Below are 12,293 nucleotides of genomic sequence, written 5' to 3'. Positions count from 1 at the left end.
AAAAGTCGAGGCTCTCCAATAAGTTAAGTCCGGGATCGGACTACATTTCCCAGGATGCATTGCCCTGCCGCAACGGAGGGATTGTGAACCACGGAACTCCTGGCATGCTGGACGTTGTAGTCCTCAGGGGGCAGCGTGCGCTCAAACATAGTGAATCAAATCGACTAAAGTGGACGCAGGTTTTTTCCTTTGCAAGGCAAGGTCTCGTTTCAGTGGCGCATAGACTATAGTACTGATAGGAGAATTTCTCGCAAAAAAGGAAAGGTTGACAGCTTGTTTTAGGGGTGCCTTGCCCCTGTATCTTTGTTGCCCCCGTAATGAATGTTCATCTTTCAGACCATTGCAGCTTAGTAATTTGTTTTCAGAACAAATTCAGAAAATTGTGGTCCTGTGCATGTGTGTTCCTTAACCTCCTCACCCTGTTGTATAATTCCATCACTGACTGCCTTTTAATGTAAGTGTGCAACAGGTTGATTATGCTTAAAATGAATATGTTTACGTAATAAAAAAGTCACTGTTTGGTTCTTATGTAACAGGAGCTGGCAGCATTTAATGTGCAACATAAATGGAACTAAAAAATTCCTTCCAGTAGCACCTTAGAGACCGACTAAGTTTGTTCTTGGTATGAGCTTTCGTGTGCATGCACACGAAAGTATCTGAAGAAGTGTGCATGCACACGAAAGCTCATACCAAGAACAAACTTAGTTGGTCTCTAAGGTGCTACTGGAAGGAATTTTTTATTTTATTTTGTTTTGACTATGGCAGACCAACACTGCTACCTACCTGTAACTATAAATGGAATTGGAATGATTCCTCTTCCCCACCACGCTTTTCCCTCTGAAATGTACGTTCTTAAAATATTTCTTGATATTTATTAATCCAATTTTATATTTCTGTAACCCCAGTGTTATAGTTATATGGAAATATCTGCTGTACTTGAAAGATGTGCTGTGTAATTTCCATTTTTTCATTTCAGGAGCCAAAACACCTCTGAAATATCTTAAGTCTCTAAGACATATAAAAAATACATTTGACACTTTTAGGAACTTTAAAACAACATTCTATTTGTTTGGATTGCCCTTTCAAAATTACTAACAGCCTTTTACCATCTCACTAACATCAAGCTCATAAATTGGTTTAAGATGGCATGACATTAATTCATTGCTAATAAGTTTTGAATTTCTCTGGAATAGTCAAACCTGAACCAGGTTTAATAACTCAGGCTGTGGCTAAGCTCATGCATTCTTATCCTTGCTTTTGTTTCTGACACAGCTGGAGCCTTCAGGGTTATGTTAGAGTAAACTGTGTTGGCCTCGTATCATATTGTTACAAGTTTGTGGGTGCCCTCACCAGGGCCGTCTTTAGCATACAGCCTACGCCGCTGGGGTGCAGAGAGCCACCCAGCGTTGCCAAATTTAGTTTAGCCCCCAAATTAATTTTTATTATGCTTATGTCACTATTATCATTTGATAACTGGTGCTCACGCCTGCACAGCTCCAAAAGGAGTTTTGTGTGTGTGTGTTTTGTTTAAAACCAACTTTTCTAAAGAAGACAACACATTGGGAGTCAGTACAAAGACTCCACGCATGCGCTTATGGTCATAGGGAGGTGTTTGAAAGATGAGACAGGCAGGCCTTGTGCGCATGCGTGGGACAGCCATCTCGGGCAGCCTTTCATTGTGGAAGCAACCTTATTTCTAGAGGAGCTGGGAGGGCCCTTGCGAGCGCGCATATACAAGTTCTTCTTGGGAAGGTTCCGGAGCCTGTGCACGCTCCCATCACTATATAGGTGCATTCTCTTTCTGTCTGTCTCTGCCTCTTTCCTGTCACTCCCCTCCTCCCGGCTTGGGTGAGCGAGACTTTCCAAATACAGTCGTACCTCGTGTTGCGTTCACTGCAGGTTGCGAATGGCGCGGGTTGTTTCGCCACACACGCAGAAGCGTTCTGCGCAGGTCGCGCATGCGCAGAAGCGCAATATCGCCGCTCGGATTGCGGACTTTTCAGGGTGCAAATGGCACCCCAGAACGGATCGTGTCTGCAACCCGAGGTACCACTGTAGCTGCCGCTGACCCCACTGCCACATGGCAGCTCAATACAATACGCTTAGGCGGCTTCAGCAGCGGGCGCCTGGTGCCCCCTGATGCTCCGCACCCCTTGTACCCCCGGGTAAAGACGGCCCTGGCCATCACTCCCTTGGGTTTCTGGGCATCCTGACCTGCTCTAGATGCTCCAGTGCTCAGGTCTAATCAGTGATTTAACAGTGCAAAAATGTGGTCTACAGTAGTTAAGAAGGACAAATGTACTGATGACCACTCATCAACACATCAAAGAAACATCCTTGGAGTCTGGGCAAATGGGTATTGACAGGGTTATGGTGGCCATGACACTACATGGGGGGAAATGTGTCCTTTTAAAACAGATGTTTGGAGAAAGAGGGGTGAGTGGAACTTCTTGGTGGGCTGGCCAAGACAGAAGGGTTGCATTTGTGTCTTCTGCCCATTTCCCTTTTTCTATTCATGCTGGTCTAACTGCAAGCCTAATCACAACTTCCTGTTCCGATACAGCCGTCACATCATTGTAAGTGTGAAATAGAAATAGGACAGAAGTCAAATCCCAGTGCTGTGCAAGTGAAATAAAAATGAATAAGTTTGTGGATCTAAATTTCCCTTTCACATCTACTCTTGTAGACACTGCAGTGTGGAGAATTTCAGTCTGGCTGAAGATGCTTAAGAAAGCGGATTACTGGAATGAGATGAGGTCAAGATCTTGGCTATTGCAAACCTAGCTCCTGTGTTGCTGTATGCCTAATAAACTGAATGAAACAATGGTTCTACTTGCTGCAAAAGAATATAAAATCCTACTTCCCGAATTGTATCAAGTCCTTGGGTGATATTTCTAACTTTTAAAAGGGCAGATAATCTCTAGGTACCAGTAAGTATGCATTTGCTCTCTTTCTTTAATCGCAATTCACCCTCTGTTGAATTAGAATTTTGCCCTTAGCCTTTACAGGGGGAATGAAAAAAGGAGGGTGTTTATCACTTACAGGGAATGTCACTAGGATGTAGTCTTTAAAGCTACCTTTAAAAGTAGGTATGATCTCTGAATAACAGGTTATTGCAAAATAACTCTTAAGTAAGTTCTTTGCCCTTTTCTTTCCTTTTTTTAAAAAAGTATTTAATTATTTTGTTTTTCCTTTGCTCCAAAGAAATAAAAAGTAACTGAGGAAGAACAAAATATTTCAAGATATTTTATATAAAGTGAGAAGTTGGAAGGTTTGCTGTGGTTGCTGTTGCTGTTTTTAAGGAAATTTTACTCATGGTGCTGTTTACCACAAGCAAATCAGGGATGTTATCAGTAAGTACTGTTTCAGGCTTCATGTACACTACATTTTATTCTAGAGTCAATGAAGAATGAGTACCGGTACTTGTTTTTTCTACGTACAATCTAGATATATTGTACAGTATATGTTTTTGCCCTGAAAAGCGCTTCTTGAAAAACTGGTTTCATTCCAAATATAAAAGTTCATTGCATGTTGATTCCACATTGCTCCAGTGTGTCCATTTGAAAACAAAGGTAGGCTCTCCTAGCAATGGAGGCAGTACCTCTGGTCCTGCTAGCTAGGGATCATGGGAGTTGTAGGCCAAAAACATCTGGAGGGCCAAGGTTGAGGAAGCCTGAGCTAAACCATCCTTGTAGACAGCATGATCTAGGATAAGTCTAGATTGAAAGCAGCATGTTGAGGATGAGCATTAATGATTCCAGATTGAGGAAAAACTCTCTGATACCAATTGGTTATGCTGTGTACAGTATTCAGCCTCATACTCACTACTTCCCTGCCAACCTGGCAACCAGTGCAAGTAGATAAATAGGTACCACTGCAGTGGGAAGGTAAACTGTGTTTCTGTGTGCTCTGGCTTCCATAACGGTGTACTGTTGCGCCAGAAGTGGTTTAGTCATGCTGGCCACATGACCTGGAAAGCTGTCTGTGGACAAACACCGGCTCCCTCGGCCTGAAATGAGATGAGCGCTGCAACCCCATAGTCGCCTTTGACTGGACTTAACCATCCAGGGGTCCTTTACCTTCTTCCCCCTGAGTGGAAAAGGTTTGATTTGAGCTTTGAATCCAAACCAAGCGATCCTGATGGGGAGCTCCATAGTGCAGCTGATTCCAGTGGGTCTCCCTGTCAGCTCTGACTCACAGGAAGCACCACATTTTTAGTTGTTACCTGCTTTGGGCTTTTGAATGAATAGAAGCAGAGAGGCCCTCTTCTCGACACCCTTTGTGGAGATCTCTTAGTGACTCCCTTACAGGTCAGAATATCCACTTATAAAGAATCTATAACCCAATATTTGTTCTCGACACCCTTTGTGGAGATTTCTTAGTGACTCCCTTACAGGTCAAAATATCCACTTATAAAGAATCTATAACCCAATATTTGTTGAGGGATGATACTCCCAAAAGTAAAAGGATTGTTTTGGGATACTTAGCGAAGATTTTTAAAGCTATAGCTAAAGTTGTCTGATTTATTCAGCAGTGGTTACCAAGACTTATATATTGTATGTATTTGGATTATTAGTGTATTTGGATGACTTTGTATGATTTTATTGTTTAAACTTATGCCAATAAAGGTTTTCTTTTAAAAAAAAAAAAGCAGAGAAGCTGCTTAGACAGAGGAATCTTACACAAGTGGAGCTCTGATTTTGGCCATTCTTCCTTCTGCCATTGCAGCATTGTATGACTCACTGTATGACTATGAAAGTGCCCCAGACCTTCAGAAAAGCTTGGCGACGCATAAGGAGGAAAGGAGAGATCAGTTGGGCAACTCATGGAAGGCAACTGTTTGAAGCAGGGATATTTTGTATCTGTGAAGCTTTGCTGTGTTTTGGAAACCTGATACCTTCATGGACAGAAAAGGATCTGTGTACATTCAGTCACTTTCCATGAGTTGAAAGGCAATTAAAATTATTATTATTCACCTGCTTCTCCTAACAAGTTGCAAGAGAGCACCTGGAAATTATTGATATCTCTGGTTGAGCTTCCACAGATACTAATTTAGTACTAGAAAAAGTCAGTTATTTATTATTTGGCTTGGGGAAATGGATAGAACTTTTTTTGTTTTTTAAAGAAACTTAAAGGACAAGAGGTCGCATTCCATGCAATTTATACACCATATAGTAGAACAATGGATCTTCTTATTGGCTGCATAGATAATGGATATGCTGGGTGGGTGTGTTATTGATCACAGAAAAAAATATGCTGTCAAATGATGCAAAGAAGTCCAAGCTGATGAATGCATGCAAACCTTGCTTCTCACTTTACAAAAATAAAATCTGATAAGACAACTGACAGTATTGATAGGAACAAGGAATGGGAGAGGCAGGGGGAGCCTATGTGTCAGAATGAGTAATGGTTGACATGGATTTGTTAAGAAGAAAGTGTGCTAAACTAACTTGGCTTCCTTTGACAAAGTATCTGTTTTGGTAGACAAGGGAACTACAATTGAATGTTTTAGTTTTACTTTTGATCTAGTTTCACATGAGATCCTCCAAAGATAGCTTGATAAATGTGAACTAGAAAGAACAACTGTAAAATAGATACACTACTGGAAGAAAATCCAATTAATGTAAAAAGGTACCAAGCGAGAGTGTGCTAGGGTCACTCTGTTCAATATTACCTGGTCCATGGTCCCGGGTCTGAATATACTCTTGTAAGATGTGCCTCTGTTCAGCAGTCTTTCATCTTAGAATATGATATCTGTGGGAAGAGAAGTCAAAACCCTCCCAGCAACACAATAAAGAATTTAACTCAATGTGACAAAACCTTTCCTCTCAGCAAAAAGCCTTCGGGAAAGCACCAACTATATTCACCATGTAATGTAACTATATTCACCATGTAAACCTCATCATCAATGAGCCAACATAAAAATAATCTTAAACAGCAATCAAGGCTAACAACAGCACTGTAACAGGAGCCATCCAGATTTCATCCTGTAACACCAAAGCTAATGCCCCATAGCTTTAATTAGGAGTCACATAAGTATTTTACCCTTTCTCCAAGGGTTTGCCCATTTTTATCCTCACAACATTCCCGTTAAGTAGATTGCAATGAAAGATGGTATAATACTGTCAACTACCGTATTGGCCCAAATATAAGTCACACCTGAATATAAGCCACATCTTTAAAATTCGGGGGGGGGGGAGAAAAAAAGACCATACCCAAATATAAGCTGCTCCCTTAAAATTCCACAGGCACTCAAACCCATTCCATTTTACCATATGTCTGTTTCAGCAGCGATATCGTAAAAGCCAATTTTTGTAAGGTTGCAAATTTAAGCAGCACTTTAACTTTTCACGGTCGGAATTTGGAAAAAAGTGAGGCTTATATTCAGGTCAATACGGTATTACAGTCAAAGTTTGGTTTTTGAACGTGTCTTTTGGCTGCCAAATGCCAAAAACCCAGAAGTGAATGCTTCCATTTTCGAAACGCGCCTTGGAAGTCAAACGGCTTCCGAGGCTCATTTCTCAATTTCCCCCATTGAACTTGCTGACAGCCCTTTGATCCTCCATTTTCAAATGTTTCAGAAGTCGAATGGACTTCCGGAATGGATTACGTTAGAAAACTGAAGTTCCACTGTATGATGAAAACTCAATATGCCTATTCTTACCTGAAAATTTTCCTGCTACAGAAAGCTGGGGGTTTTTTCCTATTTTCTTTTCTGGGTTGTGATCCTACTTCTAGTGGCCCCGTTGGACCAAGGAGACTTGATTTCAAATCCCCATTTAGCTATGAAGCTCGCTGGGTGGCCTTGGGCAAGTTACTATCTAGCTCAAAGAACTGTGAGCTGTGTGCCCCAGCAAAGTCCTTGGAGGAAGAGTTATACAAACATGATCAATAAATAAATAACATCTTTTAGCATCGCTCTGAGAAAGGAAGATAGCATACATCACAGGGGTTTATATGCTGAGTTACTACTGCACACACAAGACAAAAGAGATGAAGTGCTATAGTTTTGTCTTTGCTGGGTGACCTCTAATTGTGAAAGCATAAAACCAAAGCCAGCAGTACTGTCACATCAACTCCTTCCTGCAAAAATGCAATTCTTCTTCAGGAAATGCCCCTGTTTATACTCTCATATTAAAATTTTCCCATTCTGCAGTACACAATTTGCTGAGAATACAGATTTATTTTTAATATACTAGGAAGCCATGAAATACTTCAGTTCATTTAGTTGACTCTCGGAATCCCTTCCAACTCTATAATTCTATGATTCTTTGATTATATAATCATAGGTAGGGAAACATGAGTAAGTGCTACAGGAGATGACTGCCCAAGGAGAAGGTTTTGGACACTTATGGAAGGAGTCTAGCATCTCTGTTTTACACCAGGGATGCAGAACCTGTAGCCCTCCAGATGTTGGACTGCACCTGCCATTATCCCTGACAACTGGACATGTTGGCTGGGACTGATGGGAATTGGGAGTCCAACAACATCTGGAGGGCCACAGATTCCTCATCCTTGCTCTACATCCATGCTTCAAAACATGTGTGCCCAAAGGACAGAAATAGCACTATGCAAGCAAATTAGAATGGCGATTAAAAATTCATGCCCTTACAAAAGCTCAACGTATATAGCTCAAAATAAGCCCTTCACCACACTAGATCAGACCAAATTGAGTCCACCGAGCAAATAGGTAAATTCATTGAACTGGGGATAGATGACCTGAACATTCTTAGCTCTCATATTTCAGGACACTAGAGACAAGGAGCAGCCTCTATAATTCCTGGTTATCACTAGACATTACCCTTGTTTCTGAAGATTGTTTCAACTAGATGCGAAAAGAAAGCAATCAAAGCAGCAATATAAAATATTAAGCTTTTTTTGTTGAATAGATGGAACAGAGACCAACTGAAATGTTACATTACTTATTTACTGTAAGTCTAACCAGGATGTTCCCTATTGCCACAATAAAAACTGTGCTGTCCGCCTGCTGAATCCATACATGAGAGGCATCTGTCTCTGAAGAAGCACATTTTTTTTTCTACTGAAGCTAAACATTTTGTACAAGCTCAGTGAAAAAATAGGCCAGAAAGCATCAAAGCTTTAAAGTCCCTCTCCCGAGATATAATATTTATTTATTTATTATATGTTATAGTAAAGGTTAATAATGAAGTTCTTACAACACAGCAGAGCAAAGGAAAGAAGTAAAATCATACGCCATGTACTTCGTTTATGTAACAATGGGTAGCTAGGCTATATGAGCCCATTTTTTTCATTGTATTACTCATTCAAAAAAACAACATATAAAGGCGAGATTTTGTGTACATCTGCCATCTTTTCTAAGTTGAGCATGATTTGCAAGCTTGGACATAACAACAACATCCTTGAGTATATGGTCACTCAAGATTCTCCACCCTATTTGGGGACAGAGGGACCAAGACTACCTTTTCACCAAATTTATTCTCCAGCAGGGGAAAGGAAACCAGCTAAAATCACTCTCACCTTTCTCCAGCAGGAGTCACTGCTGGATTGGAGCCCCTTCCATCACTGGAAATAATTATTCCATTCACAGAAGGGCATGTCTGGATCCAAGCCATATTTTTCAGATTCACTTCGCAATATTTACTAATAGCAGAGCTCAACTAAAATATATGAAAAAAGTGTTTCTTTATGACATCATATCTCCAGTTCACACTGTTTGGGTTTCTGTAAATCTTCTTGGGTTTATAGGAGTCAGGCACCACTTATACATTATGTTCAAATAATTTTCTTTTTAACTTATACTTTATAAATTATTTGGATCTTTTCCTCTGTAGTCTTGAATCCTCACCTTGAATCTGTTGCCTTATATTCTTGACACATTTTGAATTAAAATTAAAATGTCGTTATTAACATTTCCCTCTATAACTGTGTCCAAGAAATTAAAAACATTTTGAAAATGTACTGGATGAGCTGGTATAGCTCCCTGAAACAAAATGTCCATTTCAAGGGATTTGGGGGGGGGGGGAGGATTTTAAATGTATTTTAAGAGTCTTTTTTCAGTGGATTGTAAGTACTGTTTTTTTAGGAGTAAAGCTTTGAGCATTTAGAAGACCTCATCACAATCTTAAACACTGTTTTAGCTGAACAGCAGTACAGCTAAGAACCCGAAATTATCTAGTGCACCAGGATCAATATCAAGTAATATTTCTCTTTGAAAGAAATTTAGTCTGACAGAAAGGAGTAAGAGCAATGTAAGGAAACTGAGACCCTGCTAAAGAGCTGGATATACCGGTAGAAATTCCCTGTAAAGCAGTACAAATTAGTTGATGTCACTAGAGCAAGAAAACCATAGTGACAGAGTAAAATGTTATCTTGGTTCCAGAATACTTTATTATCACCACCGTAGGTCACTAAGCTTCACAAGCTATATCCATCAAGTTTGATAGCAATTTATAAGCTAACAATGGGAGCTGGAGAGTGAAGTGCTTTAGTGTGCTAGCCATTTTTGGAGACACCTGGGTTCAAACACGGTTTAGGACATGAATGAAACAGGATTGCTGATCTCAGCCTGCTCTCTAGTGGACAGTGATACACAAAACGAGCATGGGAATAAGAAGAATTGCAAGATAGAAATGTGGGAAATTGTGGGGAAAGCACCAGTGATTTGAAAACCATTCCAGTCCGCAGTACGGTTTTTGTTTTAGGTGTTGTTCCATATTAGGCTATATTACAAGGAACGCTTACAGAATTTTGTTTTAGTTGATGCTGAAATAATGGGTTGTACAGAATGCTAAGTAGGAGATTCTGTTACTAAAACAGAGATTCCATAGGGGCGGCAATGTCACTAAAAGAAGATGGTGGACTGACCTGAGAGCTTCCTTTCCTGCCACATTAAAAATAGAAGAGTTTCTAAAATTAGATAGGAGAACAGCAACTACACAACCCTGAGAGAGAGAGCGCATGCAGCAAGGTTTGTTCCTGTTACAAAGCAGAACCTAAAATCACATTTTGGAGCAAGGGAAAACATGAGGCAACACTAGGCCTACTGGAAGAAGACAGCAGCTGCAAACACTTTCAAAGGAGGAGAATGTATTTAATAAAGAAATGATTACATTTATGCTTATTGCAAGCTAGGTTAGAGGTAGACAAACAGCAGAAAGCTGCTACTAACTTTATTTGGATTTGTGGGATCAGCAACTTTGGCATATTGCACTTTTAGAGAAACTGGAAGAAAAACATCTCCTGCCTTCAAGAAAGGCAGAGGCGACGTGGCATTGTTTTTAATGTTTGATGTTTTACTGTGGTTTTATAATTTGTTGAAACCACCCAGAGTGGCTGGGACAACCCAGTCAGATGGGTGGCATATATTATTATTATTATTATTATTATTATTATTATTATTATTATTGAAATGGAACACATTTGAAGCCACCAACCCCTCATGGAGAACAGCAGGAAATACTTTAGATCAGGCTTTGCCAACCTGGTGCATTCTGATGTTTTAGACTGCAGTTCCCATCTGCCCAACCAAAGAAGAGGGGAGCCTCTTGACTGCCCAATCAATTGGAGTGGAAGGGGGCAAAGGGGCGGCCCCAGCTCCAGGAGCTGCTCTTCTACAGCACAGAGCCATAGGAAACCTCTTAGATAGGGTACCTGCACATTTTGCTTCATAACTTTTCTTCTAGGAGGACTCTTGTTTTAAATGGCCATCACAGGCATCATTTCACCCAGACTGGACTAGAATATAAGCTCATGCATAGTATTGTGAAGCTAATGGTTAGGATACGAGCTCATGCATTGCCATTGCAAGGTACACAGGAAGGCTTGATCTACTTCAGAGTTACCTTCCAAAAATTCTGGTAAGAATGAACAAATAAGCACTCTCTGAGTTGTAATCCTGCACCAATGTACCAAAACCAACCATAGCAGAAAGTTAGGATCCAATGCCACACATTAAAAAGTATATTACAGATCTGGAAATAGAGAAGAAGAAAAAGCAACCATAATGATCAAACCAAATCACTTATTGTAAGGGTTAAACCTTTGGGTCTATTTCGTTTAGGAAAAGGTGAGTGAGGGGGGACACGATAGAGGCTATAAGCTGGTGTGTGCTATGGAGAAAGTGGAAATAGAGAGTTCCTTTCATATAATACTAGAACTACGTTATCCAATGAAGCTGAATGCTGGATGATTCAGGACAAATAAAAGAATTCATACAGTGTATAGTTAAATGTGGAATTTGCAACCATAAGGTGTATGATGGCCATCAAGTTGGATAAGCTTTCATAGTGGATTTGACATATTCATGGAGGATAAAGTTATTAATGGCTTCTAATCATGGTAGCTTCTGGATCAGAGGTAGCCAATGGCAGCAGAACAACAGTGGAAGAGTGTTGTTGTGCTCATGTCTTGCTTGTGGGCTTCCCATGGGCATCAGGTAGGGAAACAGGGCGCTGGACTAGATAGGCCCTTTGGTCTGGTCAACCAGCACACTACTTATATTCAGTTGCAGTCTGTTTGTTCTTCAGATATTGCCTGGGAGTAGAGATGTCAAAGGCAAGATGGGAAGTTGCAATTCTCTCTGTGTCCGTGGGTTCAGGGACTCCCCTATCACATGTGTCAGCTTAAAACATGAGATCAATGTGAAAATCATGCACTTTCCATTGCAAGGAGTCATAGCCTGAAGAGTTCAAGAGACCACAGCCAGATATTCAACTAGGGCACTGCAGATGCAATTGGGCAGCAGTGTCACAGACCCCATGCAGTACTGCTACATTGGCAAAATGTTCTGGATTAATTTATTCCCATGGTGCACTGCCACAAGTTGTGATATTCTTCCAGTATGGCAATCCAAACCTCCCCTATCACAAATACAGCTTCAAAAGAATGTGAAACATGCATTTAAATTTCAACCTGCGATATTGGCTGAGGCAATTTACCAAGAAAGTATAAGCTTTTGCAGCTTGTCAGTTTCTGACCTGACGATGAAAGATTATATATCTGGAAACGAGATACAGATGATATGAGAACTATGGCTCATGTGAGCTCATGCTTTTAGCCTTGAAGCCTGAAGCTGAAAGGAATATTAATAAAGCCATATGTCTTTTTGCTAATTGTCCAATAAAAAAGATCTGCTAATGTAAGACAATTTTTGATGGATGTCATGTTCTGTTGCCAGCTGGCACCAGCCATAATCCTTTAAAAATATTTTCTTCCTCTTTTCTTATGAAAATTCCCCAGCAATAATGATCTACAAAAAGAAAGGAGGAAGATGGATGTGCTGCTACAAACTGAAATGAATGGGAGAAGAGAAA

At 40.4% G+C, this 12,293-nt stretch overlaps 1 long non-coding RNA gene across 1 annotated transcript; it reads left to right on the top strand.

The window, feature by feature from the left end:
- Positions 1-330: 330 nt before the first annotated feature.
- On the top strand, positions 331-2,824 carry LOC117052952. The gene is made up of 2 exons (XR_004427332.1): positions 331-454; positions 2,687-2,824. It is a non-coding gene; the product is annotated as an uncharacterized LOC117052952 (long non-coding RNA).
- The last annotated feature ends 9,469 nt before the right edge of the window (positions 2,825-12,293 follow it).

This window comes from Lacerta agilis, chromosome 9 (assembly GCF_009819535.1).
Source record: "Lacerta agilis isolate rLacAgi1 chromosome 9, rLacAgi1.pri, whole genome shotgun sequence".
Lineage (NCBI taxonomy): Eukaryota > Metazoa > Chordata > Lepidosauria > Squamata > Lacertidae > Lacerta > Lacerta agilis.
The sequence above is the reverse complement of the archived record's forward strand: the minus strand, read 5'-3'. Positions and strand labels throughout refer to the sequence as shown.